The sequence below is a fragment of the Ovis canadensis genome, chromosome 7, assembly GCF_042477335.2.
Source record: "Ovis canadensis isolate MfBH-ARS-UI-01 breed Bighorn chromosome 7, ARS-UI_OviCan_v2, whole genome shotgun sequence".
Taxonomy (NCBI): domain Eukaryota; kingdom Metazoa; phylum Chordata; class Mammalia; order Artiodactyla; family Bovidae; genus Ovis; species Ovis canadensis.
The window spans coordinates 5,561,620-5,582,476 of NC_091251.1; positions in this window are offsets into that span (position 1 = coordinate 5,561,620).

The following is a 20,857-nucleotide window of genomic DNA, read 5'->3' on the forward strand; positions in this document are numbered from 1 at the left end:
TGGGCTGACACATCTGGGGGACTCTTGGAATGGTGGCACGACCCTGGAGTTCCTCTCGCCTTTCCTGTGGAGAGCGCCTCCTCTTGAGATGCGACGGGAATGCCGGGAATTCTTTCCCTACGAAACAGGGAAAGGATCCCTCATCTCGAGCTAGGAGGCGGAAACGGGGCTCCCCTGGATGTGTGCGGGACACCACGTGCTTCCTCTCGGGTGGAGACGGGTATGTCGGGGAACTTCTTGAGTTGCAGCAAGGGTGTGAAAGACCCTTTGGAAGTTCCAGTGGTTAGATGTGATTGGCCTCGAGAAGCCTCAGCGGAAATGGGCCTCATCTCGCCTGGAGGGCAAAACCTCCTGGATTTTCTCGAGTTGCGGCAGGTGCTCTCGACTTACGACGGGGACCTCAGGGACCCGCTCTGGTGGCCTCAGGAAAGGCCAGTCCCCATGCGAGTTCCTCGGGGGCCTCTCGGGATTCCTCTCCCGTCGATGCCGGGGCCTAAGACCTTGTGTGGAGTCGGGGCCGGAACCTGAGGATTCCTCTCCAGTGCTGACATGGATCTTGGGGTACTTCTGGAGTCTCCCCAGGGGAGTCAGTCCTCGTCTCGAATGCGGGCATGCACTTGCGCTTTCCTCCAGAGCGGTAGCAGCAGTGTCACGCAGTCCGCCGCGTGGATCAAAGGATCTATGGTTTTCCCTCGAGTCTTTCCCACGAGGCTTTCCCACGAGGCTTTCCCACAGGGCTGTCCCACGTGCACACGTGGTGGGAGTCGATCCTCGGCTTGAACGTCAAGGCAGTGCAGGGAAAACAGGTTCCTCTGGAATGGGCTGACACATCTGGGGGACTCTTGGAATGGTGGCACGACCCTGGAGTTCCTCTCGCCTTTCCTGTGGAGAGCGCCTCCTCTTGAGATGCGACGGGAATGCCGGGAATTCTTTCCCTACGAAACAGGGAAAGGATCCCTCATCTCGAGCTTGGAGGCGGAAACGGGGCTCCCCTGGATGTGTGCGGGACACCACGTGCTTCCTCTCGAGTGGAGACGGGTATGTCGGGGAACTTCTTGAGTTGCAGCAAGGGTGTGAAAGACCCTTTGGAAGTTCCAGTGGTTAGATGTGATTGGCCTCGAGAAGCCTCAGCGGAAATGGGCCTCATCTCGCCTGGAGGGCAAAACCTCCTGGATTTTCTCGAGTTGCGGCAGGTGCTCTCGACTTACGACGGGGACCTCAGGGACCCGCTCTGGTGGCCTCAGGAAAGGCCAGTCCCCATGCGTGTTCCTCGGGGGCGTCTCGGGATTCCTCTCCCGTCCATGCCGGGGCCTAAGACCTTGTGTGGAGTCGGGGCCGGAACCTGAGGATTCCTCTCCAGTGCTGACATGGATCTTGGGGTACTTCTGGAGTCTCCCCAGGGGAGTCAGTCCTCGTCTCGAATGCGGACATGCACTTGCGCTTTCCTCCAGAGCGGTAGCAGCAATGTCACGCAGTCCGCCGCGTGGATCAAAGGATCTATGGTTTTCCCTCGAGTCTTTCCCACGAGGCTTTCCCACGAGGCTTTCCCACAGGGCTGTCCCACGTGCACACGTGGTGGGAGTCGATCCTCGGCTTGAACGTCAAGGCAGTGCAGGGAAAACAGGTTCCTCTGGAATGGACTGACACATCTGGGGGACTCTTGGAATGGTGGCACGACCCTGGAGTTCCTCTCGCCTTTCCTGTGGAGAGCGCCTCCTCTTGAGATGCGACGGGAACGCCGGGAATTCTTTCCCTACGAAACAGGGAAAGGATCCCTCATCTCGAGCTAGGAGGCGGAAACGGGGCTCCCCTGGATGTGTGCGGGACCCACGTGCTTCCTCTCGAGTGGAGACGGGTATGTCGGGGAACTTCTTGAGTTGCAGCAAGGGTGTGAAGGACCCTTTGGAAGTTCCAGTGGTTAGACGTGATTAGCCTCGAGAAGCCTCAGCGGAAATGGGCCTCATCTCGCCTGGAGGGCAAAACCTCCTGGATTTTCTCGAGTTGCGGCAGGTGCTCTCGACTTACGACGGGGACCTCAGGTACCCGCTCTGGTGGCCTCAGGAAAGGCCAGTCCCCATGCGAGTTCCTCGGGGGCCTCTCGGGATTCCTCTCCCGTCGATGCCGGGGCCTAAGATCTTGTGTGGAGTCGGGGCCGGAACCTGAGAATTCCTCTCCAGTGCTGACATGGATCTTGGGGTACTTCTGGAGTCTCCCCAGGGGAGTCAGTCCTCGTCTCGAATGCGGGCATGCACTTGCGCTTTCCTCCAGAGCGGTAGCAGCAGTGTCACGCAGTCCGCCGCGTGGATCAAAGGATCTATGGTTTTCCCTCGAGTCTTTCCCACGAGGCTTTCCCACGAGGCTTTCCCACAGGGCTGTCCAACGTGCACACGTGGTGGGAGTCGATCCTCGGCTTGAACGTCAAGGCAGTGCAGGGAAAACAGGTTCCTCTGGAATGGGCTGACACATCTGGGGGACTCTTGGAATGGTGTCACGACCCTGGAGTTCCTCTCACCCCTCCTGTGGACAGCGCCTCCTCTTGAGATGCGACTGGAACGCCGGGAATTCTTTCCCTACGAAACAGGGAAGGATCCCTCATCTCGAGCTAGGAGGCGGAAACGGGGCTCCCCTGGATGTGTGAGGGACCCCACGTGCTTCCTCTCGAGTGGAGACGGGTATGTCGGGGAACTTCTTGAGTTGCAGCAAGGGTGTGAAGGACCCTTTGGAAGTTCCAGTGGTTAGATGTGATTGGCCTCGAGAAGCCTCAGCGGAAAGGGGCCTCATCTCGCCTGGAGGGCAAAACCTCCTGGATTTTCTCGAGTTGCGGCAGGTGCTCGCGACTTACGACGGGGACCTCAGGGAACCGCTCTGGTGGCCTCAGGAAAGGCCAGTCCCCATGCGAGTTCCTCGGGGGCGTCTCGGGATTCCTCTCCCGTCGATGCCGGGGCCTAAGACCTTGTGTGGAGTCGGGGCCGGAACCTGAGGATTCCTCTCCAGTGCTGACATGGATCTTGGGGTACTTCTGGAGTCTCCCCAGGGGAGTCAGTCCTCGTCTCGAATGCGGGCATGCACTTGCACTTTCCTCCAGAGCGGTAGCAGCAGTGTCACGCAGTCCGCCGCGTGGATCAAAGGATCTATGGTTTTCCCTCGAGTCTTTTCCACGAGGCTTTCCCACGAGGCTTTCCCACAGGGCTGTCCCACGTGCACACGTGGTGGGAGTCGATCTTCGGCTTGAACGTCAAGGCAGTGCAGGGAAAACAGGTTCCTCTGGAATGGACTGACCCATCTGGGGGACTCTTGGAATGGTGGCACAACCCTGGAGTTCCTCTCGCCTTTCCTGTGGAGAGCGCCTCCTCTTTAGATGCGACGGGAACGCCAGGAATTCTTTCCCTACGAAACAGGGAAAGGATCCCTCATCTCGAGCTAGGAGGCGGAAACGGGGCTCCCCTGGATGTGTGAGGGACCCCACGTGCTTCCTCTCGAGTGGAGACGGGTATGTCGGGGAACTTCTTGAGTTGCAGCAAGGGTGTGAAGGACCCTTTGGAAGTTCCAGTGGTTAGATGTGATTGGCCTCGAGAAGCCTCAGCGGAAAGGGGCCTCATCTCGCCTGGAGGGCAAAACCTCCTGGATTTTCTCGAGTTGCGGCAGGTGCTCGCGACTTACGACGGGGACCTCAGGGAACCGCTCTGGTGGCCTCAGGAAAGGCCAGTCCCCATGCGAGTTCCTCGGGGGCGTCTCGGGATTCCTCTCCCGTCGATGCCGGGGCCTAAGACCTTGTGTGGAGTCGGGGCCGGAACCTGAGGATTCCTCTCCAGTGCTGACATGGATCTTGGGGTACTTCTGGAGTCTCCCCAGGGGAGTCAGTCCTCGTCTCGAATGCGGGCATGCACTTGCACTTTCCTCCAGAGCGGTAGCAGCAGTGTCACGCAGTCCGCCGCGTGGATCAAAGGATCTATGGTTTTCCCTCGAGTCTTTTCCACGAGGCTTTCCCACGAGGCTTTCCCACAGGTCTGTCCCACGTGCACACGTGGTGGGAGTCGATCTTCGGCTTGAACGTCAAGGCAGTGCAGGGAAAACAGGTTCCTCTGGAATGGACTGACCCATCTGGGGGACTCTTGGAATGGTGGCACAACCCTGGAGTTCCTCTCGCCTTTCCTGTGGAGAGCGCCTCCTCTTTAGATGCGACGGGAACGCCAGGAATTCTTTCCCTACGAAACAGGGAAAGGATCCCTCATCTCGAGCTAGGAGGCGGAAACGGGGCTCCCCTGGATGTGTGCGGGACCCACGTGCTTCCTCTCGAGTGGAGACGGGTATGTCGGGGAACTTCTTGAGTTGCAGCAAGGGTGTGAAGGACCCTTTGGAAGTTCCAGTGGTTAGACGTGATTAGCCTCGAGAAGCCTCAGCGGAAATGGGCCTCATCTCGCCTGGAGGGCAAAACCTCCTGGATTTTCTCGAGTTGCGGCAGGTGCTCTCGACTTACGACGGGGACCTCAGGGACCCGCTCTGGTGGCCTCAGGAAAGGCCAGTGCCCATGCGAGTTCCTCCGGGGCCTCTCGGGATTCCTCTCCCATCGATGCCGGGGCCTAAGACCTTGTGTGGAGTCGGGGCCGGAACCTGAGGATTCCTCTACAGTGCTGACATGGATCTTGGGGTAACTCTGGAGTCTCCCCAGGGGAGTCAGTCCTCGGCTCGAATGCGGGCATGCACTTGCGCTTTTCTCCAGAGCGGTAGCAGCAGGGTCACGCACTTCGCCGCGTGGATCAAGGGATCGATGGCTTTCCTTCGAGTCTTTCCCACGAGGCTTCCCACGAGGCTTTCCCACAGGTCTGTCCCATGTGCACACTTGGTGGGAGTCGATCCTCGGCTTGAACGTCAAGGCAGTGCAGGGAAAACAGGTTCCTCTGGAATGGACTGACACATCTGGGGGACTCTTGAAATGGTGGCACTACCCTGGAGTTCCTCTCGCCTTTCCTGTGGAGAGCGCCTCCTCTTGAGATGCGACGGGAACGCCGGGAATTCTTTCCCTTCGAAACAGGGGAAGGATTCCTCATCTTGAGCTAGGAGGCGGAAACGGGGCTCCCCTGGATGTGTGCGGGACCCTCGTGCTTCCTCTCGAGTGTAGACGGGTATGTCGGGGAACTTCTTGAGTTGCAGCAAGGGTGTGAAGGACCCTTTGGAAGTTCCAGTGGTTAGATGTGATTAGCCTCGAGAAGCCTCAGCGGAAATGGGCCTCATCTCGTCTGGAGGGCCAAACCTCCTGGATTTTCTCGAGTTGCGGCAGGTGCTCTCGACTTACGACGGGGACCTCAGGGACCCGCTCTGGTGGCCTCAGGAAAGGTCAGTCCCCATGCGAGTTCCTCGGGGGCGTCTCGGGATTCCTCTCCCGTCGATGCCGGGGCCTAAGACCTTGTGTGGAGTCGGGGCCGGAACCTGAGGATTCCTCTCCAGTGCTGACATGGATCTTGGGGTACTTCTGGAGTCTCCCCAGGGGAATCAGTCCTCGTCTCGAATGCGGGCATGCACTTGCGCTTTCCTCCAGAGCGGTAGCAGCAGTGTCACGCAGTCCGCCGCGTGGATCAAAGGATCTATGGTTTTCCCTCGAGTCTTTCACACGAGGCTTTCCCACGAGGCTTTCCCACAGGGCTGTCCCACGTGCACACGTGGTGGGAGTCGATCCTCGGCTTGAACGTCAAGGCAGTGCAGGGAAAACAGGTTCCTCTGGAATGGGCTGACACATCTGGGGGACTCTTGGAATGGTGGCACGACCCTGGAGTTCCTCTCGCCTTTCCTGTGGAGAGCGCCTCCTCTTGAGATGCGACGGGAATGCCGGGAATTCTTTCCCTACGAAACAGGGAAAGGATCCCTCATCTCGAGCTAGGAGGCGGAAACGGGGCTCCCCTGGATGTGTGCGGGACACCACGTGCTTCCTCTCGGGTGGAGACGGGTATGTCGGGGAACTTCTTGAGTTGCAGCAAGGGTGTGAAAGACCCTTTGGAAGTTCCAGTGGTTAGATGTGATTGGCCTCGAGAAGCCTCAGCGGAAATGGGCCTCATCTCGCCTGGAGGGCAAAACCTCCTGGATTTTCTCGAGTTGCGGCAGGTGCTCTCGACTTACGACGGGGACCTCAGGGACCCGCTCTGGTGGCCTCAGGAAAGGCCAGTCCCCATGCGAGTTCCTCGGGGGCCTCTCGGGATTCCTCTCCCGTCGATGCCGGGGCCTAAGACCTTGTGTGGAGTCGGGGCCGGAACCTGAGGATTCCTCTCCAGTGCTGACATGGATCTTGGGGTACTTCTGGAGTCTCCCCAGGGGAGTCAGTCCTCGTCTCGAATGCGGGCATGCACTTGCGCTTTCCTCCAGAGCGGTAGCAGCAGTGTCACGCAGTCCGCCGCGTGGATCAAAGGATCTATGGTTTTCCCTCGAGTCTTTCCCACGAGGCTTTCCCACGAGGTTTTCCCACAGGGCTGTCCCACGTGCACACGTGGTGGGAGTCGATCCTCGGCTTGAACGTCAAGGCAGTGCAGGGAAAACAGGTTCCTCTGGAATGGACTGACACATCTGGGGGACTCTTGGAATGGTGGCACGACCCTGGAGTTCCTCTCGCCTTTCCTGTGGAGAGCGCCTCCTCTTGAGATGCGACGGGAACGCCGGGAATTCTTTCCCTACGAAACAGGGAAAGGATCCCTCATCTCGAGCTAGGAGGCGGAAACGGGGCTCCCCTGGATGTGTGCGGGACACCACGTGCTTCCTCTCGAGTGGAGACGGGTATGTCGGGGAACTTCTTGAGTTGCAGCAAGGGTGTGAAAGACCCTTTGGAAGTTCCAGTGGTTAGATGTGATTGGCCTCGAGAAGCCTCAGCGGAAATGGGCCTCATCTCCCCTGGAGGGCAAAACCTCCTGGATTTTCTCGAGTTGCGGCAGGTGCTATCGACTTACGACGGGGACCTCAGGGACCCGCTCTGGTGGCCTCAGGAAAGGCCAGTCCCCATGCGAGTTCCTCGGGGGCCTCTCGGGATTCCTCTCCCGTCGATGCCGTGGCCTAAGACCTTGTGTGGAGTCGGGGCCGGAACCTGAGGATTCCTCTCCAGTGCTGACATGGATCTTGGGGTACTTCTGGAGTCTCCCCAGGGGAGTCAGTCCTCGTCTCGAATGCGGGCATGCACTTGCGCTTTCCTCCAGAGCGGTAGCAGCAGTGTCACGCAGTCCGCCGCGTGGATCAAAGGATCTATGGTTTTCCCTCGAGTCTTTCCCACGAGGCTTTCCCACGAGGCTTTCCCACAGGGCTGTCCCACGTGCACACGTGGTGGGAGTCGATCCTCGGCTTGAACGACAAGGCAGTGCAGGGAAAACAGGTTCCTCTGGAATGGACTGACACATCTGGGGGACTCTTGGAATGGTGGCACGACCCTGGAGTTCCTCTCGCCTTTCCTGTGGAGAGCGCCTCCTCTTGAGATGCGACGGGAACGCCGGGAATTCTTTCCCTACGAAACAGGGAAAGGATCCCTCATCTCGAGCTAGGAGGCGGAAACGGGGCTCCCCTGGATGTGTGCGGGACCCCACGTGCTTCCTCTCGAGTGGAGACGGGTATGTCGGGGAACTTCTTGAGTTGCAGCAAGGGTGTGAAGGACCCTTTGGAAGTTCCAGTGGTTAGACGTGATTAGCCTTGAGAAGCCTCAGCGGAAATGGGCCTCATCTCGCCTGGAGGGCAAAACCTCCTGGATTTTCTCGAGTTGCGGCAGGTGCTCTCGACTTACGACGGGGACCTCAGGGACCCGCTCTGGTGGCCTCAGGAAAGGCCAGTCCCGATGCGAGTTCCTCGGGGGCCTCTCGGGATTCCTCTCCCGTCGATGCCGTGGCCTAAGACCTTGTGTGGAGTCGGGGCCGGAACCTGAGGATTCCTCTCCAGTGCTGACATGGATCTTGGGGTACTTCTGGAGTCTCCCCAGGGGAGTCAGTCCTCGTCTCGAATGCGGGCCTGCACTTGCGCCTTCCTCCAGAGCGGTAGCAGCAGTGTCACGCAGTCCGCCGCGTGGATCAAAGGATCTATGGTTTTCCCTCGAGTCTTTCCCACGAGGCTTTCCCACGAGGTTTTCCCACAGGGCTGTCCCACGTGCACACGTGGTGGGAGTCGATCCTCGGCTTGAACGTCAAGGCAGTGCAGGGAAAACAGGTTCCTCTGGAATGGACTGACACATCTGGGGGACTCTTGGAATGGTGGCACGACCCTGGAGTTCCTCTCGCCTTTCCTGTGGAGAGCGCCTCCTCTTGAGATGCGACGGGAACGCCGGGAATTCTTTCCCTACGAAACAGGGAAAGGATCCCTCATCTCGAGCTAGGAGGCGGAAACGGGGCTCCCCTGGATGTGTGCGGGACACCACGTGCTTCCTCTCGAGTGGAGACGGGTATGTCGGGGAACTTCTTGAGTTGCAGCAAGGGTGTGAAAGACCCTTTGGAAGTTCCAGTGGTTAGATGTGATTGGCCTCGAGAAGCCTCAGCGGAAATGGGCCTCATCTCGCCTGGAGGGCAAAACCTCCTGGATTTTCTCGAGTTGCGGCAGGTGCTATCGACTTACGACGGGGACCTCAGGGACCCGCTCTGGTGGCCTCAGGAAAGGCCAGTCCCCATGCGAGTTCCTCGGGGGCCTCTCGGGATTCCTCTCCCGTCGATGCCGTGGCCTAAGACCTTGTGTGGAGTCGGGGCCGGAACCTGAGGATTCCTCTCCAGTGCTGACATGGATCTTGGAGTACTTCTGGAGTCTCCCCAGGGGAGTCAGTTCTCGTCTCGGATGCGGGCATGCACTTGCGCTTTCCTCCAGAGCGGTAGCAGCAGTGTCACGCAGTCCGCCGCGTGGATCAAAGGATCTATGGTTTTCCCTCGAGTCTTTCCCACGAGGCTTTCCCACGAGGCTTTCCCACAGGGCTGTCCCACGTGCACACGTGGTGGGAGTCGATCCTCGGCTTGAACGACAAGGCAGTGCAGGGAAAACAGGTTCCTCTGGAATGGACTGACACATCTGGGGGACTCTTGGAATGGTGGCACGACCCTGGAGTTCCTCTCGCCTTTCCTGTGGAGAGCGCCTCCTCTTGAGATGCGACGGGAACGCCGGGAATTCTTTCCCTACGAAACAGGGAAAGGATCCCTCATCTCGAGCTAGGAGGCGGAAACGGGGCTCCCCTGGATGTGTGCGGGACCCACGTGCTTCCTCTCGAGTGGAGACGGGTATGTCGGGGAACTTCTTGAGTTGCAGCAAGGGTGTGAAGGACCCTTTGGAAGTTCCAGTGGTTAGACGTGATTAGCCTCGAGAAGCCTCAGCGGAAATGGGCCTCATCTCGCCTGGAGGGCAAAACCTCCTGGATTTTCTCGAGTTGCGGCAGGTGCTCTCGACTTACGACGGGGACCTCAGGGACCCGCTCTGGTGGCCTCAGGAAAGGCCAGTCCCCATGCGAGTTCCTCGGGGGCGTCTCGGGATTCCTCTCCCGTCGATGCCGGGGCCTAAGACCTTGTGTGGAGTCGGGGCCGGAACCTGAGGATTCCTCTCCAGTGCTGACATGGATCTTGGGGTACTTCTGGAGTCTCCCCAGGGGAGTCAGTCCTCGTCTCGAATGCGGGCATGCACTTGCGCTTTCCTCCAGAGCGGTAGCAGCAGTGTCACGCAGTCCGCCGCGTGGATCAAAGGATCTATGGTTTTCCCTCGAGTCTTTCCCACGAGGCTTTCCCACGAGGCTTTCCCACAGGGCTGTCCCACGTGCACACGTGGTGGGAGTCGATCCTCGGCTTGAACGTCAAGGCAGTGCAGGGAAAACAGGTTCCTCTGGAATGGGCTGACACATCTGGGGGACTCTTGGAATGGTGGCACGACCCTGGAGTTCCTCTCGCCTTTCCTGTGGAGAGCGCCTCCTCTTGAGATGCGACGGGAATGCCGGGAATTCTTTCCCTACGAAACAGGGAAAGGATCCCTCATCTCGAGCTTGGAGGCGGAAACGGGGCTCCCCTGGATGTGTGCGGGACACCACGTGCTTCCTCTCGAGTGGAGACGGGTATGTCGGGGAACTTCTTGAGTTGCAGCAAGGGTGTGAAGGACCCTTTGGAAGTTCCAGTGGTTAGATGTGATTGGCCTCGAGAAGCCTCAGCGGAAATGGGCCTCATCTCGCCTGGAGGGCAAAACCTCCTGGATTTTCTCGAGTTGCGGCAGGTGCTCTCGACTTACGACGGGGACCTCAGGGACCCGCTCTGGTGGCCTCAGGAAAGGCCAGTCCCCATGCGAGTTCCTCGGGGGCCTCTCGGGATTCCTCTCCCGTCGATGCCGGGGCCTAAGACCTTGTGTGGAGTCGGGGCCGGAACCTGAGGATTCCTCTCCAGTGCTGACATGGATCTTGGGGTACTTCTGGAGTCTCCCCAGGGGAGTCAGTCCTCGTCTCGAATGCGGACATGCACTTGCGCTTTCCTCCAGAGCGGTAGCAGCAATGTCACGCAGTCCGCCGCGTGGATCAAAGGATCTATGGTTTTCCCTCGAGTCTTTCCCACGAGGCTTTCCCACGAGGCTTTCCCACAGGGCTGTCCCACGTGCACACGTGGTGGGAGTCGATCCTCGGCTTGAACGTCAAGGCAGTGCAGGGAAAACAGGTTCCTCTGGAATGGACTGACACATCTGGGGGACTCTTGGAATGGTGGCACGACCCTGGAGTTCCTCTCGCCTTTCCTGTGGAGAGCGCCTCCTCTTGAGATGCGACGGGAACGCCGGGAATTCTTTCCCTACGAAACAGGGAAAGGATCCCTCATCTCGAGCTAGGAGGCGGAAACGGGGCTCCCCTGGATGTGTGCGGGACCCACGTGCTTCCTCTCGAGTGGAGACGGGTATGTCGGGGAACTTCTTGAGTTGCAGCAAGGGTGTGAAGGACCCTTTGGAAGTTCCAGTGGTTAGACGTGATTAGCCTCGAGAAGCCTCAGCGGAAATGGGCCTCATCTCGCCTGGAGGGCAAAACCTCCTGGATTTTCTCGAGTTGCGGCAGGTGCTCTCGACTTACGACGGGGACCTCAGGGAACCGCTCTGGTGGCCTCAGGAAAGGCCAGTCCCCATGCGAGTTCCTCGGGGGCCTCTCGGGATTCCTCTCCGGTCGATGCCGGGGCCTAAGACCTTGTGTGAACTCGGGGTCGGAACCTGAGGATTCCTCTCCAGTGCTGACATGGATCTTGGGGTACTTCTGGAGTCTCCCCAGGGGAGTCAGTCCTCGTCTCGAATGCGGGCATGCACTTGCGCTTTCCTCCAGAGCGGTAGCAGCAGTGTCACGCAGTCCGCCGCGTGGATCAAAGGATCTATGGTTTTCCCTCGAGTCTTTCCCACGAGGCTTTCCCACGAGGCTTTCCCACAGGGCTGTCCCACGTGCACACGTGGTGGGAGTCGATCCTCGGCTTGAACGTCAAGGCAGTGCAGGGAAAACAGGTTCCTCTGGAATGGACTGACAAATCTGGGGGACTCTTGGAATGGTGTCTCGACCGTGGAGTTCCTCTCGCCTTTTCTGTGGAGAGCGCCTCCTCTTGAGATGCGACGGGAACGCCGGGAATTCTTTCCCTACGAAACAGGGAAAGGATCCCTCATCTCGATCCAGGAGGCGGAAACGGGGCTCCCCTGGATGTGTGCGGGAACCCACGTGCTTCCTCTCGAGTGGAGACGGGTATGTCGGGGAACTTCTTGAGTTGCAGCAAGGGTGTGAAGGACCCTTTGGAAGTTCCAGTGGTTAGACGTGATTAGCCTCGAGAAGCCTCAGCGGAAATGGGCCTCATCTCGCCTGGAGGGCAAAACCTCCTGGATTTTCTCGAGTTGCGGCAGGTGCTCTCGACTTACGACGGGGACCTCAGGGACCCGCTCTGGTGGCCTCAGGAAAGGCCAGTCCCCATGCGAGTTCCTCGGGGGCCTCTCGGGATTCCTCTCCCGTCGATGCCGGGGCCTAAGATCTTGTGTGGAGTCGGGGCCGGAACCTGAGAATTCCTCTCCAGTGCTGACATGGATCTTGGGGTACTTCTGGAGTCTCCCCAGGGGAGTCAGTCCTCGTCTCGAATGCGGGCATGCACTTGCGCTTTCCTCCAGAGCGGTAGCAGCAGTGTCACGCAGTCCGCCGCGTGGATCAAAGGATCTATGGTTTTCCCTCGAGTCTTTCCCACGAGGCTTTCCCACGAGGCTTTCCCACAGGGCTGTCCAACGTGCACACGTGGTGGGAGTCGATCCTCGGCTTGAACGTCAAGGCAGTGCAGGGAAAACAGGTTCCTCTGGAATGGACTGACACATCTGGGGGACTCTTGGAATGGTGTCACGACCCTGGAGTTCCTCTCACCCCTCCTGTGGACAGCGCCTCCTCTTGAGATGCGACTGGAACGCCGGGAATTCTTTCCCTACGAAACAGGGAAGGATCCCTCATCTCGAGCTAGGAGGCGGAAACGGGGCTCCCCTGGATGTGTGAGGGACCCCACGTGCTTCCTCTCGAGTGGAGACGGGTATGTCGGGGAACTTCTTGAGTTGCAGCAATGGTGTGAAGGACCCTTTGGAAGTTCCAGTGGTTAGATGTGATTGGCCTCGAGAAGCCTCAGCGGAAAGGGGCCTCATCTCGCCTGGAGGGCAAAACCTCCTGGATTTTCTCGAGTTGCGGCAGGTGCTCGCGACTTACGACGGGGACCTCAGGGACCCGCTCTGGTGGCCTCAGGAAAGGCCAGTCCCCATGCGAGTTCCTCGGGGGCGTCTCGGGATTCCTCTCCCGTCGATGCCGGGGCCTAAGACCTTGTGTGGAGTCGGGTCCGGAACCTGAGGATTCCTCTCCAGTGCTGACATGGATCTTGGGGTACTTCTGGAGTCTCCCCAGGGGAGTCAGTCCTCGTCTCGAATGCGGGCATGCACTTGCACTTTCCTCCAGAGCGGTAGCAGCAGTGTCACGCAGTCCGCCGCGTGGATCAAAGGATCTATGGTTTTCCCTCGAGTCTTTCCCACGAGGCTTTCCCACGAGGCTTTCCCACAGGGCTGTCCCACGTGCACACGTGGTGGGAGTCGATCCTCGGCTTGAACGTCAAGGCAGTGCAGGGAAAACAGGTTCCTCTGGAATGGACTGACACATCTGGGGGACTCTTGGAATGGTGGCTCGACCCTGGAGTTCCTCTCGCCTTTTCTGTGGAGAGCGCCTCCTCTTGAGATGCGACGGGAACGCCGGGAATTCTTTCCCTACGAAACAGGGAAAGGATCCCTCATCTCGAGTTAGGAGGCGGAAACGGGGCTCCCCTGGATGTGTGCGGGAACCCACGTGCTTCCTCTCGAGTGGAGACGGGTATGTCGGGGAACTTCTTGAGTTGCAGCAATGGTGTGAAGGACCCTTTGGAAGTTCCAGTGGTTAGATGTGATTGGCCTCGAGAAGCCTCAGCGGAAATGGGCCTCATCTCGCCTGGAGGGCAAAACCTCCTGGATTTTCTCGAGTTGCGGCAGGTGCTCTCGACTTACGACGGGGACCTCAGGGACCCGCTCTGGTGGCCTCAGGAAAGGCCAGTCCCCATGCGAGTTCCTCTGGGGCCTCTCGGGATTCCTCTCCCGTCGATGCCGGGGACTAAGTCTTTGCGTGGAGTGGGGCGGGAACCTGAGGATTCCTCTCCAGTGCTGACATGGATCTTGGGGTACTTCTGGAGTTTCCCAGGGGAGTCAGTCCTCGTCTCGAATGCGGGCATTCCCTTGCGCTTTCCTCCAGAGCGGTAGCAGCAGTTTCATGCAGTCCGCCGCGTGGATCAAAGGATCTATGGTTTTCCCTCGAGTCTTTCCCACCAGGCTTTCCCACCAGGCTTTCCCACAGGGCTGTCCCACTTGCACACGTGGTGAGAGTCGATCCTCGGCTTGAACGTCAAGGCAGTGCAGGGAAAACAGGTTCCTCTGGAATGGACTGACACATCTGGGGGACTCTTGGAATGGTGGCACGACCCTGGAGTTCCTCTCGCCTTTCCTGTGGAGAGCGCCTCCTCTTGAGATGCGACGGGAACGCCGGGAATTCTTTCCGTACGAAACAGGGAAAGGATCCCTCATCTCGAGCTAGGAGGCGGAAACGGGGCTCCCCTGCATGTGTGCGGGAACCTCGTGCGTCCTCTCGAGTGGAGACGGGTATGTCGGGGAACTTCTTGAGTTGCAGCAAGGGTGTGAAGGACCCTTAGGAAGTTCCAGTGGTTAGATGTGATTAGCCTAGAGAAGCCTCGGCGGAAATGGGCCTCATCTCGCCTGGAGGCGAAAACCTCCTGGATTTTCTCGAGTTGCGGCAGGTGCTCTCGACTTACGATGGGGACCTCAGGGACCCGCTCTGGTGGCCTCAGGAAAGGCCAGTCCCCATTCGAGTTCCTCGGGGGCCTCTCGGGATTGCCCTCCCGTCGATGCCGGGGTCTAAGTCCTTGTTGGAGTCGGGGCCGGAAACTGAGGATTTCTCTCCAATCGTGACATGGATCTTGGGGTACTTCTGGAGTCTCCCCAGGGGAGTCAGTCCTCGTCTCGAATGCGGGCATATACTTGCGCTTTCCTCCAGAGCGGTAGCAGCAGTGTCACGCAGTCCGCCGCGTGGAGCAAAGGATCGATGGTTTTCCCTCGAGACTTTCCCACGAGGCTTTCCCACGACTCTTTCCCACAGGGCTGTCCCACGTGCACACGTGGTGAGAGTCGATCCTCGGCTTGAACGTCAAGGCAGTGCAGGGAAAACAGGTTCCTCTGGAATGGACTAACACATCTGGGGGAATCTTGGTATGGTGGCACGACCCTGGAATTCCTCTCGCCTTTCCTGTGGAGAGTGCCTCCTCTTGAGATGCGACAGGAACGCCGGGAATTCTTTCCCTACAAAACAGGGAAGGGATCCCTCATCTCGAGCTAGGAGGCGGAAACGGGGCTCACCTGGATGTGTGCGGGACCCTCGTGCTTCCTCTCGAGTGGAGACGGGTATGTCGGGGAACTTCTTGAGTTGCAGCAAGGGTGTGAAGGACCCTTTGGAAGTTCCAGTGGTTAGATGTGATTAGCCTCGAGAAGCTTCTGCGGAAATGGGCCTCATCTCGCCTGGAGGGCAAAACCTTCTGGATTTTCTCGAGTTGAGGTAGGTGCTCTCGACTTACGACGGGGACCTCAGGGACCCGCTCTGGTGGCCTCAGGAAAGGCCAGTGCCCATGCGAGTTCCTCCGGGGCCTCTCGGGATTCCTCTCCCATCGATGCCGGGGCCTAAGACCTTGTGTGGAGTCGGGGCCGGAACCTGAGGATTCCTCTGCAGTGCTGACATGGATCTTGGGGTACCTCTGGAGTCTCCCCAGGGGAGTCAGTCCTCGTCTCGAATGCGGGCATGCACTTGCGCTTTTCTCCAGAGCGGTAGCAGCAGGGTCACGCACTTCGCCGCGTGGATCAAGGGATCGATGGCTTTCCTTCGAGTCTTTCCCACGAGGCTTCCCACGAGGCTTTCCCACAGGTCTGTCCCATGTGCACACTTGGTGGGAGTCGATCCTCGGCTTGAACGTCAAGGCAGTGCAGGGAAAACAGGTTCCTCTGGAATGGACTGACACATCTGGGGGACTCTTGAAATGGTGGCACTACCCTGGAGTTCCTCTCGCCTTTCCTGTGGAGAGCGCCTCCTCTTGAGATGCGACGGGAACGCCGGGAATTCTTTCCCTTCGAAACAGGGGAAGGATTCCTCATCTTGAGCTAGGAGGCGGAAACGGGGCTCCCCTGGATGTGTGCGGGACCCTCGTGCTTCCTCTCGAGTGTAGACGGGTATGTCGGGGAACTTCTTGAGTTGCAGCAAGGGTGTGAAGGACCCTTTGGAAGTTCCAGTGGTTAGATGTGATTAGCCTCGAGAAGCCTCAGCGGAAATGGGCCTCATCTCGTCTGGAGGGCCAAACCTCCTGGATTTTCTCGAGTTGCGGCAGGTGCTCTCGACTTACGACGGGGACCTCAGGGACCCGCTCTGGTGGCCTCAGGAAAGGTCAGTCCCCATGCGAGTTCCTCGGGGGCGTCTCGGGATTCCTCTCCCGTCGATGCCGGGGCCTAAGACCTTGTGTGGAGTCGGGGCCGGAACCTGAGGATTCCTCTCCAGTGCTGACATGGATCTTGGGGTACTTCTGGAGTCTCCCCAGGGGAGTCAGTCCTCGTCTCGAATGCGGGCATGCACTTGCGCTTTCCTCCAGAGCGGTAGCAGCAGTGTCACGCAGTCCGCCGCGTGGATCAAAGGATCTATGGTTTTCCCTCGAGTCTTTCACACGAGGCTTTCCCACGAGGCTTTCCCACAGGGCTGTCCCACGTGCACACGTGGTGGGAGTCGATCCTCGGCTTGAACGTCAAGGCAGTGCAGGGAAAACAGGTTCCTCTGGAATGGGCTGACACATCTGGGGGACTCTTGGAATGGTGGCACGACCCTGGAGTTCCTCTCGCCTTTCCTGTGGAGAGCGCCTCCTCTTGAGATGCGACGGGAATGCCGGGAATTCTTTCCCTACGAAACAGGGAAAGGATCCCTCATCTCGAGCTAGGAGGCGGAAACGGGGCTCCCCTGGATGTGTGCGGGACACCACGTGCTTCCTCTCGGGTGGAGACGGGTATGTCGGGGAACTTCTTGAGTTGCAGCAAGGGTGTGAAAGACCCTTTGGAAGTTCCAGTGGTTAGATGTGATTGGCCTCGAGAAGCCTCAGCGGAAATGGGCCTCATCTCGCCTGGAGGGCAAAACCTCCTGGATTTTCTCGAGTTGCGGCAGGTGCTCTCGACTTACGACGGGGACCTCAGGCACCCGCTCTGGTGGCCTCAGGAAAGGCCAGTCCCCATGCGAGTTCCTCGGGGGCCTCTCGGGATTCCTCTCCCGTCGATGCCGGGGCCTAAGACCTTGTGTGGAGTCGGGGCCGGAACCTGAGGATTCCTCTCCAGTGCTGACATGGATCTTGGGGTACTTCTGGAGTCTCCCCAGGGGAGTCAGTCCTTGTCTCGAATGCGGGCATGCACTTGCGCTTTCCTCCAGAGCGGTAGCAGCAGTGTCACGCAGTCCGCCGCGTGGATCAAAGGATCTATGATTTTCCCTCGTGTCTTTCCCATGAGGCTTTCCCACGAGGCTTTCCCACAGGGCTGTCCCACGTGCACACGTGGTGGGAGTCGATCCTCGGCTTGAACGTCAAGGCAGTGCAGGGAAAACAGGTTCCTCTGGAATGGACTGACACATCTGGGGGACTCTTGGAATGGTGGCACGACCCTGGAGTTCCTCTCGCCTTTCCTGTGGAGAGCGCCTACTCTTGAGATGCGACGGGAACGCCGGGAAATCTTTCCCTACGAAACAGGGAAAGGATCCCTCATCTCGAGCTAGGAGGCGGAAACGGGGCTCCCCTGGATGTGTGCGGGACCCACGTGCTTCCTCTCGAGTGGAGACGGGTATGTCGGGGAACTTCTTGAGTTGCAGCAAGGGTGTGAAGGACCCTTTGGAAGTTCCAGTGGTTAGACGTGATTAGCCTCGAGAAGCCTCAGCGGAAATGGGCCTCATCTCGCCTGGAGGGCAAAACCTCCTGGATTTTCTCGAGTTGCGGCAGGTGCTCTCGACTTACGACGGGGACCTCAGGGACCCGCTCTGGTGGCCTCAGGAAAGGCCAGTCCCCATGCGAGTTCCTCGGGGGCCTCTCGGGATTCCTCTCCCGTCGATGCCGGGGCCTATGACCTTGTGTGAAGTCGGGGCCGGAACCTGAGGATTCCTCTCCAGTGCTGACATGGATCTTGGGGTACTTCTGGAGTCTCCCCAGGGGAGTCAGTCCTCGTCTCGAATGCGGGCCTGCACTTGCGCCTTCCTCCAGAGCGGTAGCAGCAGTGTCACGCAGTCCGCCGCGTGGATCAAAGGATCTATGGTTTTCCCTCGAGTCTTTCCCACGAGGCTTTCCCACGAGGTTTTCCCACAGGGCTGTCCCACGTGCACACGTGGTGGGAGTCGATCCTCGGCTTGAACGTCAAGGCAGTGCAGGGAAAACAGGTTCCTCTGGAATGGACTGACACATCTGGGGGACTCTTGGAATGGTGGCACGACCCTGGAGTTCCTCTCGCCTTTCCTGTGGAGAGCGCCTCCTCTTGAGATGCGACGGGAACGCCGGGAATTCTTTCCCTACGAAACAGGGAAAGGATCCCTCATCTCGAGCTAGGAGGCGGAAACGGGGCTCCCCTGGATGTGTGCGGGACACCACGTGCTTCCTCTCGAGTGGAGACGGGTATGTCGGGGAACTTCTTGAGTTGCAGCAAGGGTGTGAAAGACCCTTTGGAAGTTCCAGTGGTTAGATGTGATTGGCCTCGAGAAGCCTCAGCGGAAATGGGCCTCATCTCGCCTGGAGGGCAAAACCTCCTGGATTTTCTCGAGTTGCGGCAGGTGCTCTCGACTTACGACGGGGACCTCATGGACCCGCTCTGGTGGCCTCAGGAAAGGCCAGTCCCCATGCGAGTTCCTCGGGGGCCTCTCGGGATTCCTCTCCCGTCGATGCCGTGGCCTAAGACCTTGTGTGGAGTCGGGGCCGGAACCTGAGGATTCCTCTCCAGTGCTGACATGGATCTTGGGGTACTTCTGGAGTCTCCCCAGGGGAGTCAGTCCTCGTCTCGAATGCGGGCATGCACTTGCGCTTTCCTCCAGAGCGGTAGCAGCAGTGTCACGCAGTCCGCCGCGTGGATCAAAGGATCTATGGTTTTCCCTCGAGTCTTTCCCACGAGGCTTTCCCACGAGGCTTCCCCACAGGGCTGTCCCACGTGCACACGTTGTGGGAGTCGATCCTCGGCTTGAACGACAAGGCAGTGCAGGGAAAACAGGTTCCTCTGGAATGGACTGACACATCTGGGGGACTCTTGGAATGGTGGCACGACCCTGGAGTTCCTCTCGCCTTTCCTGTGGAGAGCACCTCCTCTTGAGATGCGACGGGAACGCCGGGAATTCTTTCCCTACGAAACAGGGAAAGGATCCCTCATCTCGAGCTAGGAGGCGGAAACGGGGCTCCCCTGGATGTGTGCGGGACCCACGTGCTTCCTCTCGAGTGGAGACGGGTATTTCGGGGAACTTCTTGAGTTGCAGCAAGGGTGTGAAGGACCCTTTGGAAGTTCCAGTGGTTAGACGTGATTAGCCTCGAGAAGCCTCAGCGGAAATGGGCCTCATCTCGCCTGGAGGGCAAAACCTCCTGGATTTTCTCGAGTTGCGGCAGGTGCTCTCGACTTACGACGGGGACCTCAGGGACCCGCTCTCGTGGCCTCAGGAAAGGCCAGTCCCCATGCGAGTTCCTCGGGGGCGTCTCGGGATTCCTCTCCCGTCGATGCCGGGGCCTAAGACCTTGTGTGGAGTCGGGGCCGGAACCTGAGGATTCCTCTCCAGTGCTGACATGGATCTTGGGGTACTTCTGGAGTCTCCCCAGGGGAGTCAGTCCTCGTCTCGAATGCGGGCATGCACTTGCGCTTTCCTCCAGAGCGGTAGCAGCAGTGTCACGCAGTCCGCCGCGTGGATCAAAGGATCTATGGTTTTCCCTCGAGTCTTTCCCACGAGGCTTTCCCACGAGGCTTTCCCACAGGGCTGTCCCACGTGCACACGTGGTGGGAGTCGATCCTCGGCTTGAACGTCAAGGCAGTGCAGGGAAAACAGGTTCCTCTGGAATGGACTGACACATCTGGGGGACTCTTGGAATGGTGGCACGACCCTGGAGTTCCTCTCGCCTTTCCTGTGGAGAGCGCCTCCTCTTGAGATGCGACGGGAATGCCGGGAATTCTTTCCCTACGAAACAGGGAAAGGATCCCTCATCTCGAGCTTGGAGGCGGAAACGGGGCTCCCCTGGATGTGTGCGGGACACCACGTGCTTCCTCTCGAGTGGAGACGGGTATGTCGGGGAACTTCTTGAGTTGCAGCAAGGGTGTGAAAGACCCTTTGGAAGTTCCAGTGGTTAGATGTGATTGGCCTCGAGAAGCCTCAGCGGAAATGGGCCTCATCTCGCCTGGAGGGCAAAACCTCCTGGATTTTCTCGAGTTGCGGCAGGTGCTCTCGACTTACGACGGGGACCTCAGGGACCCGCTCTGGTGGCCTCAGGAAAGGCCAGTCCCCATGCGAGTTCCTCGGGGGCCTCTCGGGATTCCTCTCCCGTCGATGCCGGGGCCTAAGACCTTGTGTGGAGTCGGGGCCGGAACCTGAGGATTCCTCTCCAGTGCTGACATGGATCTTGGGGTACTTCTGGAGTCTCCCCAGGGGAGTCAGTCCTCGTCTCGAATGCGGACATGCACTTGCGCTTTCCTCCAGAGCGGTAGCAGCAATGTCACGCAGTCCGCCGCGTGGATCAAAGGATCTATGGTTTTCCCTCGAGTCTTTCCCACGAGGCTTTCCCACGAGGCTTTCCCACAGGGCTGTCCCACGTGCACACGTGGTGGGAGTCGATCCTCGGCTTGAACGTCAAGGCAGTGCAGGGAAAACAGGTTCCTCTGGAATGGACTGACACATCTGGGGGACTCTTGGAATGGTGGCACGACCCTGGAGTTCCTCTCGCCTTTCCTGTGGAGAGCGCCTCCTCTTGAGATGCGACGGGAACGCCGGGAATTCTTTCCCTACGAAACAGGGAAAGGATCCCTCATCTCGAGCTAGGAGGCGGAAACGGGGCTCCCCTGGATGTGTGCGGGACCCACGTGCTTCCTCTCGAGTGGAGACGGGTATGTCGGGGAACTTCTTGAGTTGCAGCAAGGGTGTGAAGGACCCTTTGGAAGTTCCAGTGGTTAGACGTGATTAGCCTCGAGAAGCCTCAGCGGAAATGGGCCTCATCTCGCCTGGAGGGCAAAACCTCCTGGATTTTCTCGAGTTGCGGCAGGTGCTCTCGACTTACGACGGGGACCTCAGGGACCCGCTCTGGTGGCCTCA